Source organism: Thamnophis elegans, chromosome 3 (genome assembly GCF_009769535.1).
Source record: "Thamnophis elegans isolate rThaEle1 chromosome 3, rThaEle1.pri, whole genome shotgun sequence".
Lineage (NCBI taxonomy): Eukaryota > Metazoa > Chordata > Lepidosauria > Squamata > Colubridae > Thamnophis > Thamnophis elegans.
The window spans coordinates 137,111,698-137,135,029 of NC_045543.1; positions in this window are offsets into that span (position 1 = coordinate 137,111,698).

Consider the following 23,332-nt stretch of genomic DNA (forward strand, 5'->3'; position numbering starts at 1 on the left):
CAAAGTTGGTTCCTATTTTTTCTACTTGCATTTTTACATGCTTTCAAACTGCTAGGTTGGAAGAAGCTGGGACAAGTAACGGGAGCTCACTCCGTTACGCGGTGCTAGGGATTAGAATCGCCGAACTGCCGAGCTTTCTGATCAACAAGCTTAGCGTCTTAGCCACTAAGCCACCACATATTTGTAGATCAGGCCGAAAACAAATTGTTTGTTGCCTCTGAGTCACATAACTCTAAAAATAAATATTTACCGTAGCACACATTTTGAATGGAAAATATAAAGCTACACCAGTAACACTTCTCGAGTATTCTGGCTTTAAGATATCCTCACTGCAGTTGGCATCAACAATTTTTGAATTGGCATCAACAATTTTTGAATTGGCATCAACAATTTTTGAATATTCAGGAGACACATGCATTTTTTTTAACTTGGATAAATTGAGTTTTAACAGATGGAGGGTGGGGGAGAGAAGGGACTAAGACAATTAATTCATAATTTTGTTCCATTCTTCTTCTACATTGGTTTATAAACATCTGTTCAGAAATGGTATCTAATATGTAGATTATGCTAAAATAAACAAATCTTCACACAATACTGCTGGGTTTTTAGCATAAAACTGTCATTAATTTAAAAACTGTTAAGCCTTCCCTACCCAATCCCTTGTAGTTTTTTCTCCCACTCTGTCTTTCCAAGTTGATTCCATATTCTTGACCATTTTTTAAAAGGTTGCTACATCAACATCTCCTATTTAAGAGCCAAATTGTATCTTTCCATTTATGAGAGCACACACACCTAAAAAAATTATTCTATTAGAATGGGATCTTGGAGTCCTAGTGGACCACCTTTTAAATATGAGCCAGCCGTGTGCAGCAGCTGCCAAAAAAGCCAACACAGTTCTAGACTGCATAAACAGAAGGATAGAATTAAGATCACGTGAAGTATTAATACCACTTTATAATGCCTTGATAAGGCCACACTTGGAATACTGCATTCAGTTTTGGTTGCCACGATGTAGAAAAGATGTGGAGACTCTAGAAAGAGTGCAGAGAAGAGCAACAAAGAGGATTAGGGGACTGGAGGCTAAAACATATGAAGAACGGTTGCAGGAACTGTGTATGTCTAGTTTAATGAAAAGAAGGACTAGGGGAGACATGATAGCAGCCTTCCAATATCTCAGAGGCTGCCACAAAAGCTAGGTGCATCTTATACTTAGGAGAGTCTTATACTCCGAAAAATATGCATACATGTATTCATATATCGATGAGGCCCTTTACTTAACAAATCCTTTAAATGTATATTATATTTGGTGATAAATCTAGCTTTGACTTTACATAAAGTATGGCAGAACAATTCCACAGGGTGCTTCTGTAACTCTCCTCATGTCATAATTCAGGAGTCCAGTATGCCTCCACTGAATACCTGAATGATGATTTCTCAAAAATAATGTCTGCCTTTGATGTCCTACATTCAGACAGTAGGTTCACATTGCTAAAAGAATGAGTACAGATAGTTCTTCCTGATGCCATTGTTCTCTCCTTATCTTCTGTTCCCTCGATCCCCCCCCCCCCCAAATCTCCTGTGGCTTCCAAAGTTCTTCTGCCAAAGTCAGCCTTTCAAATTGGCTGGGGCTAAATTTCTAGCTGATGCATATCATAAGACATTATTCTTAGCAGCAGCAGCCTCCGAGAGCCACTACAAAATATAGATGAATACTGAAATAATTTATCAAAGCATATCTCTATTTTGTTCTGGAAGCAAAGTTTCATATTTTTCCCCCTTTCAAAACTCGTGGGCCTTATCTTATTCCTTCTGAAGGAATAGAAGAAGACCCACAGATACAAACCTCACATACTGCAGGCTAAGGATAAGTAAAACCTGAGAGGGAGAAAGAAAAATTAGCACTCCAACAAGAAGTGGTACTGATTCTTTAGAGCGGAGTTAAATATAGCGTGAACTATATTGAGTTAGAAAAAAAAAGAAAGAAAGAAAGAAAGAAAGAAAGAAAGAAAGAAAGAAAGAAAGAAAGAAGGAAGGAAGGAAGGAAGGAAGGAAGGAAGGAAGGAAGGAAGAAAGAAAGAAAGAAAGAAAGCTAAAAGCTAGAACCTAGAGCCAAGATCACAGCCCTTAAATCTTTTTTAACAGTGAATGGAGGTTAATCCACTTAGCAAGAAGTAATACAGGAAGTAGTTCTTGACTTATGACCACAATTGAGCCCCAAATTTCTGTTGTTAAGTGAGACATCTGTGGACTAAACTTTGCCCTGTTTTATGACCTTTCTTGCCACAGTTGTTAAGTGAATCATTGCACTTAAGTTAGTAACCTGGTTGTGGAGTAAAATTTGCCCCATTTTATGACCTTCCTTGCCACAGTTATTAAGTGAATCACTGCAAGTGTTAACCTAGTAACACAGTTGTTACATGAATCTGTTTTCCACATTGCAGGATCACTGTGCCACCTCGTCTCTCTAAATCAGGACTATTAGGACTATCCCGGCCTGCAGGCTAGATGCATCATGCGCTGGCCACACCCATGCACAGTTTAGCAAAGGGGAAAAAAGTCCCAATATGTCATGTGACGCTGCTGTGATGATGTGAATTTGACACCCCTGCTCTAAATCAACCCAGAGTTCCCATTCAAAACACAAATGACCAGGATTTATTTATTCATTTATTTGTCTCAAATTGTACACTTGCCCATCTCACAAAACTCTGGACAGCAGGCAACAGTGGTGGGATTCAAAGAATTTAACAACCGGTTCTCTGCCCTAATGACCAGCTGGGTAGGCGTAGCGCAGTGATCATGTGACTGGGTGGGCGTGGCCAACTCAACATCACTCAGGTCGATGGGCGCTTCGCCTTAGCACAATGTAATAAGGGTTAACCAGAGAGGCAGTTTCTGTAAGCAAGGCAATAAAGATGAGGCTAGAAACAACACCAGAATGTTTCCTCCCTGCCTTCCTTACAGGATTAGCCCTGTAAAGTGGGAAAAAAACAAAAGGAGATTTCTTCCAACAACCGGTTCTCCGAACTGTTTAGAAAGTTAACAACCGGTTCTCCCGAATAGGTGCGAACTGGATGAATTCCCCCACTGGCGTGCAACAATTGAACAAGTCATACAAAAACAAGACTAGATGGATTGATGGATGGATAGATAAAAAGAGAGAGAGTGAGAGAAGGAGAGGGAAGGGGGTAGGAATTCCAGATTTTATAAAATAAACATTATAAAAAACAAATGCAGAAATAGTCAGCAAAGGAAGAATAAGAATGAATATCTAGCAATGTCATGTGACGTTGCCGTGACAATGTGAATTTGACACCCCTGCTCTAAATCAGTTCCCATTCAAGACACAAATGACCAGGATTTATTTCAATTCCCTGGAAGCCCCAGGCCTGATGACACTACCAGGTTTTGAAGGATTTCTGGAATGTCAAAAGGGATGGTACTGTTGTACCATTTTGTTTATTTATTAGATTTGTTTGCCACTCATTTTACAACGAGGTGACTCTGGGTAGCTTATCACATTAAAAACCAATAAAATTACAAAAAATAAATATTTCTTTTCTTTTTTTAAGCAGATCTTTAAGTATCATTAAAAGCCAGTCGAAACATTTTAGCACTTTACAATTGTTAGTTCGGTAATTCCATTTCAAGTGCTTGTAATCTTCAATTGTATTTTGTTTTTGTTTTTTAAAATAGTTTTGATTAAACATTTTTACCTTTAAAAATGGGGGGGGGGACACAACAAAAAACAAGAAAAAACAAGACAAACATAACAATACACAAAAGAGTTATATAGCCTTCTGTATTGGCATATATGTTTAGCCTTTGTAGTTCTCCATTCTCCATTGCCTTCCTATCGGTTTTAACCTCTGTAATAATGTAGTAACAGTTGTACTAACAATTACAGTGATATTAATTGTTCCTATCACCATTGTATTCACATTGTGGTCAGTACTAAGTTTGATAGCAATTAGTAATTTTTGTTAATTTTTATTCAGTACTAGAAGAATAAATATTTCTAATAACAGTAAAAGTAACACTTACAAAGATGTGGAGGGAGGGAACAGGTTGTATATTGTGGGGGACATGGGGCCTTCTCTGAATCTGTTAACCAGCTCCAGTATAATACACCCCCATTGGTGCCCCAAGCCAACAGGTAGACCCAAATCTTCAGGTCTTTATGGAAGATCAGAAGGGTGGGAGCGGATGTCACCTTGAGGAGCAAGATGTTCCAAGATTACCATATTTTTTTAGTATAAGAGGCACCGAAGTATAAGATGCACCAAGATTTTGAAGAGGTAAATTAAAAAAGATTTTGCACTCTGCAGACCTCCCCAAAATGGCCCGTTTTTTTCACAAAAATGGCCGTGTTTTTTGTCAAAAAAGGGCATGCATAGCCTTTAGGAGGGCTCCTGGGGGCCGGGGGGGCAACAATGAGTGAAAAACAGGCCATTGTTTGCGCCCCCAGCCCCCAGGAGCACTCTGGAAGCCTCTTAAAGGCTATGCATAGCCATTTTTGCAAAGGGGGCAAGGTTTCAGAAGGCCAAAAATGCTGTATTCAGTGTATAAGATGCACCCAGATTTTCAGCCTCTTTTTTGAGGGAAAAGGGTGTGTCTTATACTCTGAAATACGATACCCTACCCTGGACACATTATGGAAAATGTGTAACTCTCCGGAGAAGATTCTGATGCTGGGAAAGGTGGAAAGAAAGAAGCAGGCCACCAGGAAAGTGTATGCATTCAGTTGCCATGGTGATGAGTCGACTTATTGGAAGACCCTGAAAAACCCGATTAAGGATAGATCATCATGTAGAAAAATCAATATAGGAACCAACGATGACTTGATGGCACATAATCGATCAAACAAGCATGTAAGCCTACTTGGGAACATGCTGTGGTACTCTCATACAATGGCTGCCCTGATAGGCTTTTCACAAAATAACTGCAATCATCAGAACTATGGGCCATCATAGTTTGACAAATTTTGGTGAAAAGGAAAGCTTCAGGCATAGCTTCCGCACTTCCTCCTTGATTTGTGTTTTTCCTTAACAACTTGCCAGACTCCTAAATCAAGCATAGAATGGTAGTCACTCACTACTTTATATGAGGGCCAAAGGCTTTCCAGAAGTTTAAGATAATAATATATGTTTGTAAGTTCCTATCTTCCTATAGTATTTGATTTGATTGATTGATTTTATTATATTTATATGCCGCCCTTTTCCCCCGAAGGGGACTCAGGGCAGCTCACAATTCAAATCAAGGAAGGGGGTTACAGACAGAAAATAAAAAGACGAAACATAACAATACATAATTTAAAAACACACAACAGTCATACCATTCGAGACAGGGGCAAAAGCTCTTTAGCCCCAGGCCTGTCGGAACAGCCAGGTTTTAAGGGCTTTGCGGAATGCCTGGAGGGTGGTGAGGGTTCGAATCTCCACGGGGAGTTCGTTCCAGAGGGTCGGAGCAGCCACAGAGAAGGCTCTCCTCCGGGTAGTTGCCAGTCGGCATTGGCCGGCAGATGGAGGAGGCCTAATCTGTGGGATCTAATCGGTCTAGTGGAGGTGATTGGCAGCAGGCGGTCTCTCAAGTACCCAGGTCGATGTTTTATGATGTTTTATTCAATTAAAAACCTTTTAAACATAAAAATCTAGCAGGCCAGGAAGTGCAGCGTGTGCCCAGGGAGGCATTTAAAAATACCCTGTTATCCCCCTGTTGTATCTATATCATACCCCAGTTGCATCTATATCATTCCCCTGTTGTATCTATATCATACCCGCAAAAACAACAAAGGATTTGCAATTATTTGTGTTTACATAGCACACTGAACCACAAATTACCAATAATATTAAAACATAGTGGGTTACACAGAGCAAATATCTATAGGTTTATGTCACAGGCCTTGGACCAACAGTGGAAAAGTGAGATGACTGAATAAAACTATGGATTTTGGAACATGGATATGTGTACGGTACAATCTACTAAAATAATCCTCTTCCCAAATAGTTTGGATTGATTTGTTTAGGGAAGGCCGGGAAGGCTCAGAGATGGGATAAACTCACGTAGCATCAACTGGTTAGAATCAGTTCTAATCAATTCATCCCAGTGCATAGACTGGATTCAGCAATTCAGGTTGAAGGTTTGATTTGATGGGGGGGGATTCAGTTAGTTTATCATTGAATTTAAATCATCAGAATTTTTACACAGTGGTGTGAACACTACTAGAGGGACGCAGTGGCTAAGTGGCTAAGACGCTGAGCTTGTTGATCAGAAAGGTTGGCAATTAGGCGGTTCGAATCCCTAGCACTGTGTAACAGAGTGAGCTCCTGTTACTTGTCCCAGGTTCTGCCAACCTAGCAATTTGAAAGGATGTAAAAATGCAAGTAGAAAAATAGGGACCACCTTTGGTGGGAAGGTAACAGCATTCCGTGCACCTTTGGCATTTAGTCATGCTGGCCACATGACCACAGAGATGTTTTCAGACAGCGCTGGCTCTTTGGCTCTGAAACAGAGATGAGCATTACCCCCTAGAGTTGGGAACAACTAGCACATATGTGCAAGGGGAATCTTTACTTTTACCTATGAACACTACTAGTGAGTTGAAGAGAACATCAGAAAGGATTGATGAAAAAATCAAGAAGGTGTGACGATACAGTAATGTAGAGGATGGACATTATAATCCATATTTCATAGCTGGCAATGCTGAAAAATGAGATGGCTTTTTCTGCATTTATGTTTCCAAAATCGTGAGTTATTTTCCACCCCTTTTGGCAAATTTGATAGTGCCTTTTTCACCTTATGGGAGCTGGTCTTTCATTATGCTGTACTTGACTAGCTGTAGTTAATGAGACAATTATTCCTGGGGTCTCCCCTCACTGACAAATTATCCATATCCATCAACTTCACTTAATGAATAGCTATAATATCTATTTTCTTCTTAAGTATCCCAGGTGATAACATGTGCTGAATGGGGACCTATCAGTGTTAATGGCTGTAACCAGACTTCATGGAGCCAGTTCATTAAGAGACCAAGGGACAAAGCCATGTTGACTGTCAATCAAGTCCCACCACACATCTGTCCAGGTCCCTCTCCCCCAATCAATAAGAGCTGTTCTGAACCTGAACTTTGAATGCAATTATCTAACCTAACAATGATTTCATGCATGGCAACTGTCGCTTTAAATTTTTGACATATTTCACTGTGGGTGAGAGCCCTTTAAATATTTTATGGAAGCCAAGAGAGGGGAATGCATCAATGACTCAGATGTTTAAGGCAAAACACTGCTGTAATTGCAATTGCATCAACCAAAGTGGTGGAGGTTTTTTCTTCTTCTTCTTGCTGACATGTTTGGAAAAGCCAGGAAAGAATTTGGATTTTCTTTTGGAGGGCTTTGCAGTGCCCATTTATCACAGGGTGTTAAACAAAATGAAGCCTGCCTTAAGCAACCTGTCAGCTGGTTGTACGGCTGCGTAACATAGGCTGTTTCCCAATAAAGGTGAAATAAAACATAACCCACTGAAGCAAATCTTCCAAAGCAATTCATTCATGCCTCTTATCAATATAACCACTTGCTAGGAGCTCCCCTGCACAATCCAGACTCAAAATCTCTGAGTTCACATTAGATCAGTCAGAATACTCCGATGTGGCTTTTAATCCTTTAATGAACTGAGGGATGGAGAACTACCATTTTTCTGACATGTTATTTTTCCTCTTCCTTCCTACTTCTAAACTGGATGATAGGAATAAACATGATTAGGAGGCAGGAACAACAAGGAACTGTGCAGCAGGAGCCATAAGGAAATAAAGAGGCAAAGGAGCCATTGGACATATTTTTCAGGACCCTGGAGAGCTCCCAATCACATCTGTTAGTCAAGGACTGTCGAATTGACTTAAATGTTGGTGAATGTTACCTTGCTGAAGAGTGTCATCTTTTCAAATGCTATATTCCTTGTCTGAATACTACCACCTTGGCTGCTCTCTTGTGTCTCATCTAAAGAAGGTATATTCTTAGACTGATAATGGCTACTGTACTTGCATTGCACTCATGTCAGAAGCAATCAGGCCAGTCAAACTGGCAGCCTGCAGGCTGGATACGGCCCATGCAGGCCACGCCCACCCCAGCTCCAGAAAAGCCAAAAACACTGTGATACGTCATCATATGGCCTGGGATGCAAGCGAGTTTGACACTCCAGATTAAGGTCCTTCCAGGTTAAAAAGGCTAGCATCACCGTCACCCAGGTGTCCCTGGCAGGAGCTGGAGTGAAGGACAAGAGCTCTATCCTGCCCCATGGCAGCATTCAGGTTTCAAACATGGCCATGCCAACCTCCAACCCAACACCCTAGCCATAAGAGCCACCATGCTCCTTTCCATGATCTTGATGGCCCAGGTTATTGTGCGAACCAAGGCATTGTAGTCTCTAAGCTGTGATTTGTGACTGAATGGCTTGAATGAATCTAATCGCATGGTCCCATAAGTTCTGGCTAATGGGACAAGTTTATGTGGTGCAGCCTATATATTTGCTCTTGTTCTGACCTAGGCTTCTTGAGACAGTAAAAATCACACGCTTAATCCCAAAACCCCTCTTTTTAATTAAACAGCTGTGAATTAGGTTCATTCACAGCCTGCAATGATTCACAAACAGTCTGTGAAAAGTCCAACAGATGTCTGCCACAGTCTTTCGGGATAAGGCTGATAAGCACCCACCTTTATCTCCCTTGAAACACTGCCAGAAAACTTAATCGCCAATTAGTTTTGCAAGGCCAAATGGAGCACAGAATCAAAGGGAGCTTCTCAGAGTTTTAGAATGAACCAAGTTGCTCCTGTAAAGGCCATTTGCTCCTCTTTTATGTCTTATGGGAGGGGCCAATCATCTCCAAGCCTTACTCCCAAGTTGCCCCTTTTATCTTAGCTGTTCTTGCCTTATGGCAGCTCTGCGCATGTACGCACTGGGAACAGGCTCCCCCTGTTCCTCTGCCTCACTGATGCCAGACTCCAGAAGCTCCAGAGGCAGCACATAACTACCAGATGGTCCTGGCCCCCTCTCTGCCTCCGTTGTAGAGCTCTTGTCCGAGCCTTCCCCTGACTCCAGGACTGGCCCATGTTCCTCTCCAACCTCCTCACAGTCTGACTATGCTGCCAGCTCCGTAGGCCATCAGTGACCACAGCAGCTCTTGGGAATAAGTGGAAGCCAGCATATTATAGGAGATGCGATCTATGTTTGTGAATATGGGATATTGACTCTTATTAATGTTATCTTCTCCGCTAGAAATCAGCACGCTGTTTATGAACATGTAGGTTCCATAGGACCATGATATTCAATCATTCTGCTCTGAAAACTTCTTTTCAAATGATCTCATCATTGTGACTGGAACACTGTATTCCTCAACCTGAAGCATAACAGGTGTGAATACTTTTGTTGCTGTTGTTGCTAGTGGTAGGGCCCTGGACTGAAACTGACATTTTGAAATGTGAAAAGCTTTAACTTCAATCCGGAAAGGAACACGCAACTTTTAAAAAGAGAAACGATTGTTTATGCCGCTGACAAGAATGGCTTTGCCTCTGTTCCTTCCCCACCTCAATCACACTAAAAATAAAACTCTTAGATATCTCCGGTAGAAGAAGATAAATGCACCAAGCCATGAAATGCATTGTAAAAAAAACAACTGTGTCCTTGTTTGCCAAGTTGTCTCTGCCCTATCTCTTGTTAGATGTTCCCTTTTAGAGGCCCTATTCTCTTTCCTGGCAGGCATAAAACTCATGTATGGAAATGGTTATCTCAAAGAACGCAAGCTTTTGGAGGCTTTACAAGTTAATAGCACACATTTAAAAAAACCAAAACACTTTCTACACCGTACATGTGGATGAAAGTTAAATCTCTGTCTTCAACCAATTAACAATTTCTTCATTTTGCTTATAAGGCTGATGAGAAGTTATTTATTTTCATTAAGTAACTATCAGCAAACATTCACTCTTTCTGTAGTTCCAAGATACATTCCCATTCCGGATCTTTTGTGTGTGTGAGTGAGAGAGGCAGAGAGGCCGAGAGAAACAGATACAGAGACAGAGAAACAGAGAGAGAGAGAGAGAGAGAGAGAGAGAGAGGAGGGAGGCAGAGAGAAAGAGAGACAGAGACAGACAGAGACAGAGAGATAGAGTGAGTGAGAGAGAGAGAGAGAGAGAGAGACATACAAGAGACAGACAGACAGACAAACTCAGACAGACAGACACAGAGAGAGAAAAACAGAGAGAGAAACAGAGAGAGAAAGAGAGACAGAGACACACAAACACACACACAGAGGCAGAGACAGAGAAAAAGAGAGAGTCATTGGCCTTGAGTCGTTGTCCTTGCTGTTTTCTAGCCAAGATTTTGGGAATGCTTTCTCCGTGACCCTTACTTGGGGCTCAGTGAGAGAGACTGGCCAGTGGCCCAAAGTCACCTAGCTGACTTTGTGCCCAAGCCAGTACTAGAACTCATGGTTGCCTGGTTTCTAGTCCACAGCCTTAACCACTGCACCAAACTGGCTCTTAGAAACACCACATCAGATCTCATAGATGTTTTGGTTGCATGCATCAAATAAATGTCTCCTTTTTTTCTTTCTGCCATTGGAATCTTTTAGCTTTCAGTCCTTTGATACATTTTTTTTTAACCCTCAAGACATCTGAATAAAACTACATGTTAGTAAGGAATGGCTTGATTATGGAACAAGTCCTGTGGAAAGGCCCTGGGAGTGAACTTGCCCAGTTATCCAGCAATGGTTCAATTCTGTTGGACCTGAGGAAATGGACAGGATGCCAGCTCATCTGCCTGGAATCCACACTGTATATCGGACATTAATACAATGGAGCAAGTCCAGAGATATTTCACGAGAAGAGTCTTCCATTCCTCTGCTCACAAAAGAATCCCTTATGCCACCAAGCTCGAAAATTTGGGCTTGGATAAGCTAGAATTATGCCGCCTACAGTCTGACCTAAGTGTAGTACACAAAATTGTGGGCTACAATGTCCTACCTGTCGATGACTACTTCAGCTTCAACCACAATAATACACAGGCAAACAATAGATACAAACTGAAGGTAAATCGCTCCAAACTTGATTGCAGAAAATACAACTTCAGCAACAGAGTGGTCAATGCCTGGAACGCTCTACCTGGTTCTGTGGTTTCATCCCCAAACCCCCATAACTTTAACCTTAAACTGTCTAGCGTGGACCTCACCCCATTCCTAAGAAGTCCATAAAGGGCCTAAGCATAAAGGGCATAAGCGTGCCTACCATCCCTGTCCTATTGTCCCCATTTATTCGTACCCATTTCCTGTGTTTGTGTCCATGTTTATACTTATATCTGTTATCTTGTACATGTTTGACAAACTAAATAGATAAATAAAATAAATAAATGTCACCATCTGTATATTAGATACATGGCCCCCTGAGTAATTAAGGCCACTCCAGAAGTATCATGTGTGTGTGTGGGGGGGGGTTTCCAAGAAATGATGAATTTCATCCTTCTTTGAGGGCATGTTCCTGACTGCTTTGAAAAATGGATCTTCTCAAGAAGCCATTGCTGAACAATTTTCATCCCGTCTCATCTTCCCTTTTGAGAAAGGTTGGTGGCACTGCAACGCCAGAGAATAGAATAGAATAACAGAGTTGGAAGGGACCTTGGAGGTCTTCTAGTCCAACCTCCTGCCTAGTCAAGAAGGCCTACACCACTTCAGACAAATTGTTATCCAACATCTTCTTAAAGACTTCTAGTGTTGGAGCATTCACAACTTCTGGAGGAAAGTTGTTCCACTGATTAATTGTTCTACCTGTCAGAAAATTTTCCCTTAGGTGTAGGTTCCTTCTCACCTTGATTAGTTTACATCCACTGCTTGTTCTACCCTCAGGTACTTTGGAGAATAGTTTGATTCTTTCTTCTTTGTGGTAACCCCTGAGATATTGGAACACTGCCATCATGTCTCTCCCCTAGTCCTTCTTTTCATTAAACTAAACATACCCAGTTCCTGCAACCGTTTTTCATATGTTTTAGCCTCCAATCCCCTAATCATCTTTGTTGCTCTTCTCTGCACTCTTTCTAGAGTCTCCACATCTTTTCTACATCGTGGCGACCAAAACTGGATGGAGTATTCCAAGTGTGACCTTACCAAGGCATTATAAAGTGGTTTTAATATCAAGACTTCAGATTCAGATTCAGATTCAGATTCAGATTGTTTATTTGTATGCTGCCCTTTTCCCTGGGGGGACTCAGGGCGGCTCACAATCAAAAGGAAAGGGGGGACAGACTTTTACATATAAGACAGTACATGATTAAAACGCAACATTCATACCATTCGGGTGGGTTATAATCTTTAGCCCCAGGCCTGACGGGATAGCCAGATTCTAAGGGCTGTGCGGAAGGTCTGAAGGGTGGTGAGGGTACGAATCTCCACGGGGAGATCGTTCCATTGGGTCGGGGCTACCACCGAGAAGGCTCTCCTCCGGTGGTAGCCCCGACCCAATGGAACGATCAAGACTTCACGTGATCTTGAGTCTATCCCTCTGTTTATGCAGCCTAGAACTGTTTTGGCTTTTTTAGCAACTGCTGCACACTGCTGGCTCATATTTAAATGGTTGTCCACTAGGACTCCAAGATCCCTCTCACAGTTATTACTATTGAGCAAGGTACCACATATGTATACTGTACCTATGTATTTTGTTTGTCTTGCCTACATGTAGAACCTTACTTTTTTCACCATTAAGAAAACTGACCTTTTTTGAGTCCCATTTTAAGAGGAAAGCCTTGCTAGAAGACAGTATTGTTGACTAAACAAATATCAAGCTTTGAAAGGCTTGGCAACTGCCTTGGCCGTTGCCCCTGCAACGGTTTCATAATGAATGGCTTTATTACAACAGTGGCAACCTCATTGAAATGCGGGCAGGATTCCCTTCCATGCATATGCATTGGCTCTCCCTCCACTGCCTCCTGAACAGATGTCAATGAATCAGATGTACATGTTCGGTGAAATGAAGTGCAAACAGGACCAAAAAATGGAGGGCAGAGGGAGAGAGGGAGGGGGGGGGACATTTTGGCCACTGTATCACTTCACCCCAAGCGGCAGTAGCTGTGCAGCTGCTTGCCTGATTTCAGCAGCAAAATTGAAAATCCCTCCCGAATGGAAGTGTGATTGAAGAGCACCGTGATTGGAAATGGCGGCTGTGCCAGCCTTGTTCTGATCAATGGTACTTCACAAAGTGGTATCCAAGGGGCTTAAAAAAAATTAATGAGAGCTTGATTTCCGATGGTTTCCGTCACCTCATTAGAAGACTTTTGCTAATGCCTGTCCACAAACCACAATCTCATGCTATCAGCCCAAAACAAACAGGTGCAAAATATATTTGGGTCACATTCGCATTCAAAAGTGAAGCATTTGTATTTAGGTGCGTTTATTAGTTTGTCAAACATGTTCAAGAGAGCAGTTATAAATATAAACATGGATATGAATGAAAGGAGTGAATGCAGATAAACGAGGACAGTGAGACAGGGACAGAAGGCACCCTGCAGTTCTGCAGTTCGGCTGTTTAAATCTCACCGGCTCAAGGTTGACTCAGCCTTCCATCCTTCCGAGGTGGGTAAAATGAGGACCCGGATTGTTGTTGGGGGCAATATGCTGACTCTGTAAACCGCTTAGAGAGGGCTGAAAGCCCTATGAAGCGGTATATAAGTCTAACTGCTATTGCTATTATGTACGCCCCCTTTACGGACCTCTTGGGAATGGGGTGAGGTCCACGCTAGACAGTTTAATGTTGAAGCTGTGGGGGTCTGAGGATGTAACAATGGATACAGGTCGAACATTCCAGGCGTTGACCACTCTGTTGCTGAAGTCGTATTTTCTGCATTTGACTTTGGAGCGGTTTACCTTGAGTTTCTATTGCTTGTTTGCCTGTGTATTATTGAGGTTGAAACCGAAGAAGTCGTTGACAGGTAAGACGTTGTAGCAGACAATTTTGTGTATTGTGCTTTGATCATACCACAGTTCCAGATTGTCCACACCCAAAATTTCAAGCCTGGTGGCATAGGGAATTCTATTGAGAATAGAGGAGTGGAGAACTCTTCTCGTGAAATACCTCTGGACCTGCTCAATCGTATTAGTGTCTGATATACAGTCTGGGTATAATAAGTGTGTAGGTCCAGGATGGATTCTTAGATTAATGAGAGAGAAATTGGCCTAAAATTGAATATTTACATGTGTTGGTTTTTGCCTGGAACAATAGAGGGAGAGATGGTTTTTTAAAAACATTTTTGATAATACCTTTCTAAAAGTCATTTAAGCTGAATTTGTCCTAAGGGTGCATATAAAATACAGCCTTTCCATTATATGAAATAGAGAAAGCTATTTTTTTCTTGTTGCTTTTCTTTTGAAGTACGTTTTAAAATAAATAATACTTTTATTTACCATACATAGGTTGTATCATACATAGTTTGCTAGACTATTTCTCCTAAGCACAACAGCTCCAATGGATCATATGATGCTCCATAGGTTCCTTAGTTACTGCCCATATGTGATGAAGAGCAGTGGTGGGATTCAAAAAATTTTTATTACCAGTTCTATGGGTGTGGCTCGGTGGGTGTGGCATGGCTTGGTGGGTGTGGCTTTGTGGGCATGGCAGGGGAAAGAATACTGCAAAATCTCCATTCCTTCCCACTCCTGGGGGAAGGATACTGCAAAATCTCCATTCCTTCCCACTCCTGGGGGAAGGATACTGCAAAATCTCCATTCCTTCCCACTCCCGGGGGAAGGATACTGCAAAATCTCCATTCCTTCCCACTCCTGGGGGAAGGATACTGCAAAATCTCCATTTCTTCCCACTCCTGGGGGAAGGATCCTGCAAAATCGCCATTCCCAGCCCACTCCTGGGGAAGAATACGGCACAATCCCCATTCCCTCACCACCCTGTTTTCCAGCTCCATTCTCCTGTGCAAGGAAACAAAAGAAGACCCAGCTGATCAGCTGGGACTGGGGAGGCAGCGAATAGATCAGGGGCAGGGGCAGCCAGAGGTGGTATTTGCCGGTTCTCTGAACTACTCCAAATTTCCCCTACTGGTTCACCAGAACCGGTCAAAACCGGCTGAATATCACCTCTGATTGCAGAGGCATCAGAGAATTTGTGTCTGCCACAAACAGCCACAAATCTGCAGCCCTTTGGTGGAAAGAAATGCTTTGTCTTCCCAAAGGAGCCTCTTTTCACATCTTTTTCTCACAGTCTCAATTTTAAAGTCTATGGGAATGTTTTAAACAGCTGGAAAAATCTTCATTTTACTGAGTTATGATCAACATTGTTTATGCAAAATGTAAGAGAGAGAAAGACAGATCTATCGAAGGAAGAAAAAGGCCAGATCTGTCTGGGAAGGAAGGAAGGAAGGAAGGAAGGCATTTGTTTACTGTATTGTACAAAGAAAAAACATTGGAAACTGAGCTGTCAAGTGTAGCATAAACAACAGACAATATATTGCAGGAACCAAAAATAAAAATGGGAATTGCCTCTGAGGAGCCTGAAGCTCAGTACCAGTGGATTTAACAAATTGATTTCAAAAGCCAGATACAAATCTGTCCAGATTAGGACCATTCATTCAGTGATCATTCAAAGTTATGTCAGTACTGAATGATGGGTCCTTGGAGTTTAGGTGGTTGTGGAGCCGAGGTGGTGCAGTGGTTAAATGCAGCATTGCAGGCTACTTCAGCTGACTGCAGTTCTGCAGTTCGGCTGTTCAAATCTCAGCGGCTCAGGGTTGACTCAGCCTTCCATCCTTCCGAGGTGGGTAAAATGAGGACCCGGATTGTTGTTGGGGGCAATATGATGACTCTGTAAACTGCTTAGAGGGGGCTGAAAGCCCTATGAAGCGGTATATAAGTCTAACTGCTATTGCTATTGGTGAGCTGGGTTTACAGGATCATGAGTTCTGACATTCCCTACAAGCTTTCCCCAAGCAAAGCCAAAAGGGAAGCCAGAAGGAAGTTGAAAAGTCACATTCATGTTCTTGCTTAACAACAGCAACCAGGATTGACAAATTCCCATCACTAAATGATAATGATGATATAGCACTTGTTTCTTAGACTGCTCCTGATCTCAATTGTCATCGTAAACCAAGGACTATCTGTATAATCCTTCAATGCTCATAATGTTTTTGAAGGATCACAGTCAGAATAGCATGTTAATGGAAGGGGCCGAGGTGGCGCAGTGGTTAGAGTGCAGTACTGCAGCCACTTCAGCTGACTGTTAGCTGCAGTTCAGCGGTTCAAATCTCACCGGCTCAGGGTTGACTCAGCCCTCCATCCTTCAGAGGTGGGTAAAATGAGGACCCAGACTGTAGGGGCAATATGCTGACTCTGTAAACCACTTAGAGAGGGCTGAAAGCCCTATGAAGCGGTATATAAGTCTCATTAATAAATAAATAAATAAATTGCCCCGGTTTTTTTTTTTTGTTTCAACAGGCTTCAGAAAGGCCTGCTAGATGAAAAATGGGCTGTGAGGGTGTGGCATTCTCCCCCATTTTCTATTTTAGGAGGCTTCAGGGAGGCCTGCTAGGCCCAAACAGGCCATGTGGGAGTGCATCATTGCCCCCTCATGGCCCAGTTTTTGTTTCAGGAGGCTTCAGGGGAGCCTGCTAGGCCCAAAACTGGGTAGGGGGGGTCATGCATATGCATGGGGGGAGCACAGGGGGGGTGTGTGTGCACATATACGGGGGGGGGGTCATTGAACTGTGTGTCTGAGATATTGGAACACTGCTATCATGTATCTTCATCTTGGTCATTCCACTTATTAATTGTTCTCACTGTCGGGAAATTTCTCTTTGGCTCTAGGTTAGTTTACTTCTTGATTCGTTTCCATCCATGGCTTTTTGTCCTTCCTTCATGTGCTTTGGAGAATAGGTTGACCCTTTCTTCTTTACGGCAGCCCCTTGGATATTGGAACACTGCTATCTCACCACCCCAATCCTGCTTTTTTACTAGAGCAGACATACCCAATTCCAACTGCAACCATTCTTCAGATGTTTTAGCCTCCAGCCCCCTAATCATCTCTGCTGCTCTTCTCTGTCCTCTTTCTAGAGTCTCAACATCTTTTTTTTTAATATAGTGGCAACCAAAACTGGATGCAGTAATCCAAGTGGGGCTCTTACCAAGGTACAGGAACATCAGTACATAATGGATCCTTTCCAACTTGTTGGAATCGCCCTAAAGATAGAGATCAGCTGTGGGGGCAGCAAATTACATGTTCATGCAGTTTTCTGCCAATTCAAGCAGAAGTGGGCATTACTTTAATTGAACTGTGGGGAAATATCCTTGTGCTAGAATTGGGCATGTAGTATCAATTGAGTCAGAATCATAGTTTGGTGGCATGTTTTTCATAGAACAGATATTAGATTCCAGACTTGTAATCTCTGGTTTTTCTATGAAAAATAATGGAGTGCTGGGTTTACCCATGCGTATATGAATAGTTGTGCCAATGTAAGCACATTATGATAAATTGGAGCTTCACCATATAGAACAGGAAAGTGAAAACTCATATCTTAATTTTTTCTGTGTTAATCAGAATATTCACCATCTTCAGAATAATCCCATCTTCTCTGGATTATACTTTCGCTTATACAGACCAATGGTATCCTCCAGAGAAAAATACATAAATCTAATTCTTATTTTCTTGGAACAACAGGGTGTCTTCCTAGGAAATAGATGATTAGAAATAAGGCCAGCTAATAACACCTCCTTCATTGAGGACTAATTCAATGTCTTTTTCTGACTCATTGCATTTTTAAGCTTATGTCCTGTTTTGGGGAACCTGAGTTCCATTTTTCTTTTCTTTTACCTTAACGAAAGTCACTGTGAAACATCATACTCCTTGTGTGCTCATTACTTGTCATGGGAATAGTCAATGATGCCTTTCAAACCATGCAAAAAGCTCCCATTAAATCAATTACAGATCTATTAATATGTGATTGTAATATCCAGTACATCCGGTGGGGCCAAATTGTCATGAGTTATAATAAATCAACAATATTAAGAAACAATTAAAACAATGTAAACAACCCCCATGAGGAACTTCCTGAAGGCTCAACAAAGTGACTGTCATTTGAGTAATTAGCATCCCAAATGAACTATTAACTCAAACCAATGAAAAAATGTAGCATCTTGTCAAAATATATTCATGCAAAATTAAATGTGGGATTAAACAGCATTATTAAGGACAAAGAAGATGACTTCTTAGATCTTGAGATAAAACTGAAGAATTCAACAAGAATATAATATTAAACAATGATCTTCATGGATGGGCAGTCTCGGCATATGTATCACTTAATAAGTCTAAGTATAATCTTTACTGTCATTGTACTGAAATACAACAAAATTGGTTAATAAATTGAGGACTTTATTTAATTCATGTTTTAATAAGAACTGGGCTGCAGTGGCTCCTCAGTTAAAGATGTTGGGTTTGTCAGCTGGAAAAATGGTATCTTGGGTTTGAGACCTGAGCACTGAACACTGGGGTGAGCTCCCATTACCTGCTCCAGCTCCTGTCCAACTAGCAATTTAAAAGCATGCCAATGCGAGTAGATAAATAGGTACAACTTCGTGGGAAAATAACAGCATTCTGTGCCTCTTGATATATAACCATGCTGAGCACTTGACCACAAAAGTGTCTTTGGACTATGCTGGCTCCTTTGACTAAGAAACAGAGAGACATCACCTCCTAGACTTGTACATGACTGGAGAGTGGAAACATTTATCTTTAATAAGGTCCAGTATTATTCACAATTACTGAACTCCAAAATTAAACCAAATGAAATGTTTAGGGCTTCATGTTTTAAGTATTTAATTCTCATTTTAAAATTTTACATATGTACCAATAGAAGATAATATGTGTAGATCAGGATCATCATGTGGTATCCTTGATGCTTTCTGAGTTTGGTTAGCAATAGCAATAGCAGTTAGACTTATATACCGCTTCATAGGGCTTTCAGCCCTCTCTAAGCGGTTTACAGAGTCAGCATATTGCCCTCAACAACAATCCGGGTTCTCATTTTACCCACCTCGGAAGGATGGAAGGCTGAGTCAACCCTGAGCCACTGAGATTTGAACAGCCGAACTGCAGAACTGCAGTCAGCTGAAGTAGCCTGCAGTGCTGCATTTAACCACTGTGCCACCTCGGCTCTATGGTTGTTTTCCTGCATCATCAGAGGTGGGTTTCACATAATTTTACCACCAGTTCGCCATGCACTGAGAATGTGAGCACGAGCGTGCATATGCTCGCTTCATGAGTGTGCATATGCTCGCTTTGTGAGCGTGCGGCCTTTCAGAATGTGCTTTGCTCACGATGCGTGGTTTGCACACATGTGCACGGCTTAGAAAACATGGCTAAATAATACGACATAGAGTTGGGGTGGGGGTTGGGTAGGTTGACACTACCGGTTCGCCTGAACTGGTCCAAACCGTCTGAACACCACCACTGTTCATGATGATGTCACCTAGTTGGGCAATGAAATGTCTGCAGAAAATCAATCAAGCTCAGAGAGCACCAAGGACCCCACACATTACATATGAAAATAACTGCATTAAGGAAAACTACATCAGTAAAGGCATATATCAGGCTGAAAATGACTATGTCAAGGAAAAATGCATACAAAAATATGTATGATTTTTGCGTCTATGAGCAAACATAACAATATTCAGATGGTGCCTCTTGTATGCTGCACTTCCTGGAATGACTGCATAAATCCATAACATTTTTCTGTGTTTATGAATATCCTAAGAAATGCAACAAAAATGAAACAGGTTCATGCATTGTTGTAGATGATCAGTATTCTTCCCATGAAAACAATGGGAAAATTAATATGACTCTCTGACTTCTCTAAGAAGACCAGCAAAGTTTGATCTGAATATATTATGAAATATATGGTCATTAATTTCCCAGAGTGGAAATCCATCCGACATACTAGGCAATAAAATAAGGATTTACGTGGATCTGGATGTCCCAGAGATAAGACACCACGAGACAGAATTTTAAAGCGATTAATGCAAGAAAGGTGCCTTAGGATTCATACTGACATGAAAAAGTAGTAGGGTTTTCTTATTTTAATCTACTTTTAAACTATGATCTACACTCAATATAATTATCAGAATTGCATGTAGAATCAAGCCATGGAAAAGCATTTATTCTAACTATACCTCAGTTATGCTGCATTTTTTTTATTTTTTTCCTATGAGGAAAATCAATTAAACCATTGTAATTCTACTTCTCTTTCAGAATCTTGCAAGTCTCGAAGTACAATTCTCTCTCCCCCATCCCCTTTAGGTAAAGGTAAAGGTTCCCTTCACACATATGTGCTAGCCGTTCCCGACTCTAGGGGGCGGTGCTCATTTCTGTTTCAAAGCCGACGAGCCAGCTCTGTCCGAAGACATTTCCGTGGTCATATGGCGGGCATGACAGCATGGAATGCTGTTACCTTCTCACCAAAGATGGTTCCCAATTTTTCTATTTACATTTTTACATGCTTTCGACTGCTAGGTTGGCAGTTGCTAGGACAAGTAATGAGAGCTCACTCCATTCTGCGGCATTAAGGATTCGAACCGCCGAACTGCTGACCTTTCTGATCGACAAGCTCAGCGTCTTAGCCACTGAGCCATTGCATCCCCTTTACAGTCCATGAAACTAGGGAGGGTCCCTCCTGAGATGTATGCCAAGTCCCCATTCTTTCTGCAGACTCAGCTACCACTTCTCTGACTGTGGCTCTTCTCACTGTCTCCCAAGGTCATTCACACATACCATTACACTTCTTTTTTCATTGGCCAATGTGGTCCTTTTGCCTCTACAGGTTGTGCAGTCCTTTCCTACAGTTACAAAATTGTGATTTCATAGATAAATGGTTAAGAAGGAGAAAAGGCTGATTCAAAGACACGGAGAGAGAGGGAGGGAAAGGGAGAGAAGGTGGAGGAAGGATGGGGAACTCTAGGGAAAGAATGATGTCAAGGAGTTTCTTGATTCTTGAATGCTTATTGGTTTCAGTGAAGCGTAGCTTTCCCAGGGCTGACACTGAAGGACATCACATCATTTGGCTCACATCAAACATGCTCATTAGAGTTAAATCAAACTACCTGATTTTTCTGTACCAAGAGACTCTGGCAGAGGCTTCTAAGTTCCACCCCACTTAAGATGGACCACAAGTGACTAGTTATGTAAGGATCCTGCTAAGGGCACAGCTGCCCTATTCATTCAGCACATTTGCTGCTAATACCTCATAGGCTTCCCTTTAATTTAACCACAAGAGAGTCGGCTATTCTGAAGCTGCAGAGCAGCTCTGCTTTTCTTATATGTTTCTATGCCTATAAGACAGAAAATGTATTAGAACCTGTCATGCTACCAGAGCACGTCAAATGACTTTTCTCCCTTCTGGGTGTCATATATATGAAATGTTTATATTTCAATTGCTATATTTGGGCTATATTCCGAGTCCATATCATACAAGCCAATTTTTCATTTATGTGGACCAATATGATCAACAGGTTTTGAGGGGCACCATATAGCTAAAAATTGCCCCAAAAGTTTTTGCCTTAGCATAACAGAGCTTAGGCAGGACACCCCACACCACTTTAAACAAAAGGTTGTCCAACATCTTCTTAAAGACTTCCAGTGTTGGGGCATTCACAACTTCTGGAGGCAGGTTGTTCCACTGATTAATTGTTCTAACTGTCAGGAAATTTCTCCTTAGTTCTAAGCTTCTTCTCTCCTTGATTAGTTTCCATCCGTTGCATCTTGTCCTGCCTTCAGGTGTTTTAGAGAATAGCTTGACTCCCTCTTATTTGTAGCAACCCCTGAGATATTGGAAGACTGCTGTCATGTACCTTCATCTTGGTCATATTGATGTAGATAAGCCTCACTCCCTACGCTGTTATCTTTGGAACCCCTAATCAAATAAAAATTGTACGGGTTTTTTTTAATGGCTTAAAAGTTAAGAGTCCACCAAACCTCATGAGACATCAGTGTTGATATAGGAGATGACCAGGTTGAACCTGAGGGCAGAGTCCAATGTGCCATCACTTTAGAATCACTAAGTTCCCACAAGATATCTAAGTCCAGCCCTCTGTGAATTCTCTTGACTCTTATCCAGTGCCAATTTGCTTGACTGTTAGTAGTTCAGATTCTTGCATACAGGCAGTATGAAATAATGGAATGGAGCAGTGGTGGAAGGGAAGGGAAGGGAAGGGAAGGGAAGAGGAGAGGAGAGGAGGAGAGGAAGGAGAGGACGGGACAGGAAGAGAGGAGAGGAATGGAGAAGAGAGGACAGGATAGGAAGAAAGGACAGGACAGGAGACGTGAGGAGAGAAAAGAGAGGACAGGAGGATAGGAGAGGACAGGAAGAGAGGAGAGGAATGGAGAAGAGAGGACAGGACAGGAAGAGAGGACAGAACAGGACAGGAGAAGTGAGGAGAGAAAAGAGAGGACAGGGGGATAGGAGAGGACAGGAAGAGAGGAGAGAAATGGAGAAGAGAGGACAGGACAGGAAGAGAGGACAGAACAGGACAGGAGAAGTGAGGAGAGGAAAGAGAGGACAGGAAGATAGGAGAAGACAGGAAGAGAGGAGAGGAATGGAGAAGAGAGGACAGGACAGGAGAAGTGAGGAGAGGAAAGAGAGGACAGGAAGATAGGAGAAGAGAGAAGAGAGGAGAGGAGAGGAATGGAGAAGAGAGGACAGGACAGGGTAGGAAGAGAGGAGAGGACAGGAAGATAGGAGAGGACAGGAAGAGAGGAGAGGAATGGAGAAGAGAGGATAGGAAAGGAAGAGAGGACAGGACAGGAGAAGTGAGGAGAGGAAAGAGAGGATAGGAAGATAGGAGAAGACAGGAAGAGAGGAGAGAAATGGAGAAGAGAGGACAGGACAGGAAGAGAGGACAGAACAGGACAGGAGAAGTGAGGAGAGGAAAGAGAGGACAGGAAGATAGGAGAAGACAGGAAGAGAGGAGAGGAGAGGAATGGAGAAGAGAGGACAGGACAGGAGAAGTGAGGAGAGGAAAGAGAGGACAGGAAGATAGGAGAAGACAGGAAGAGAGGAGAGGAGAGGAATGGAGAAGAGAGGACAGGACAGGGCAGGAAGAGAGGAGAGGACAGGAAGATAGGAGAGGACAGGAAGAGAGGAGAGGAGAGGAATGGAGAAGAGAGGACAGGACAGGAGAAGTGAGGAGAGGAAAGAGAGGACAGGAAGATAGGAGAAGACAGGAAGAGAGGAGAGGAGAGGAATGGAGAAGAGAGGATAGGAAAGGAAGAGAGGACAGGACAGGAGAAGTGAGGAGAGGAAAGAGAGGATAGGA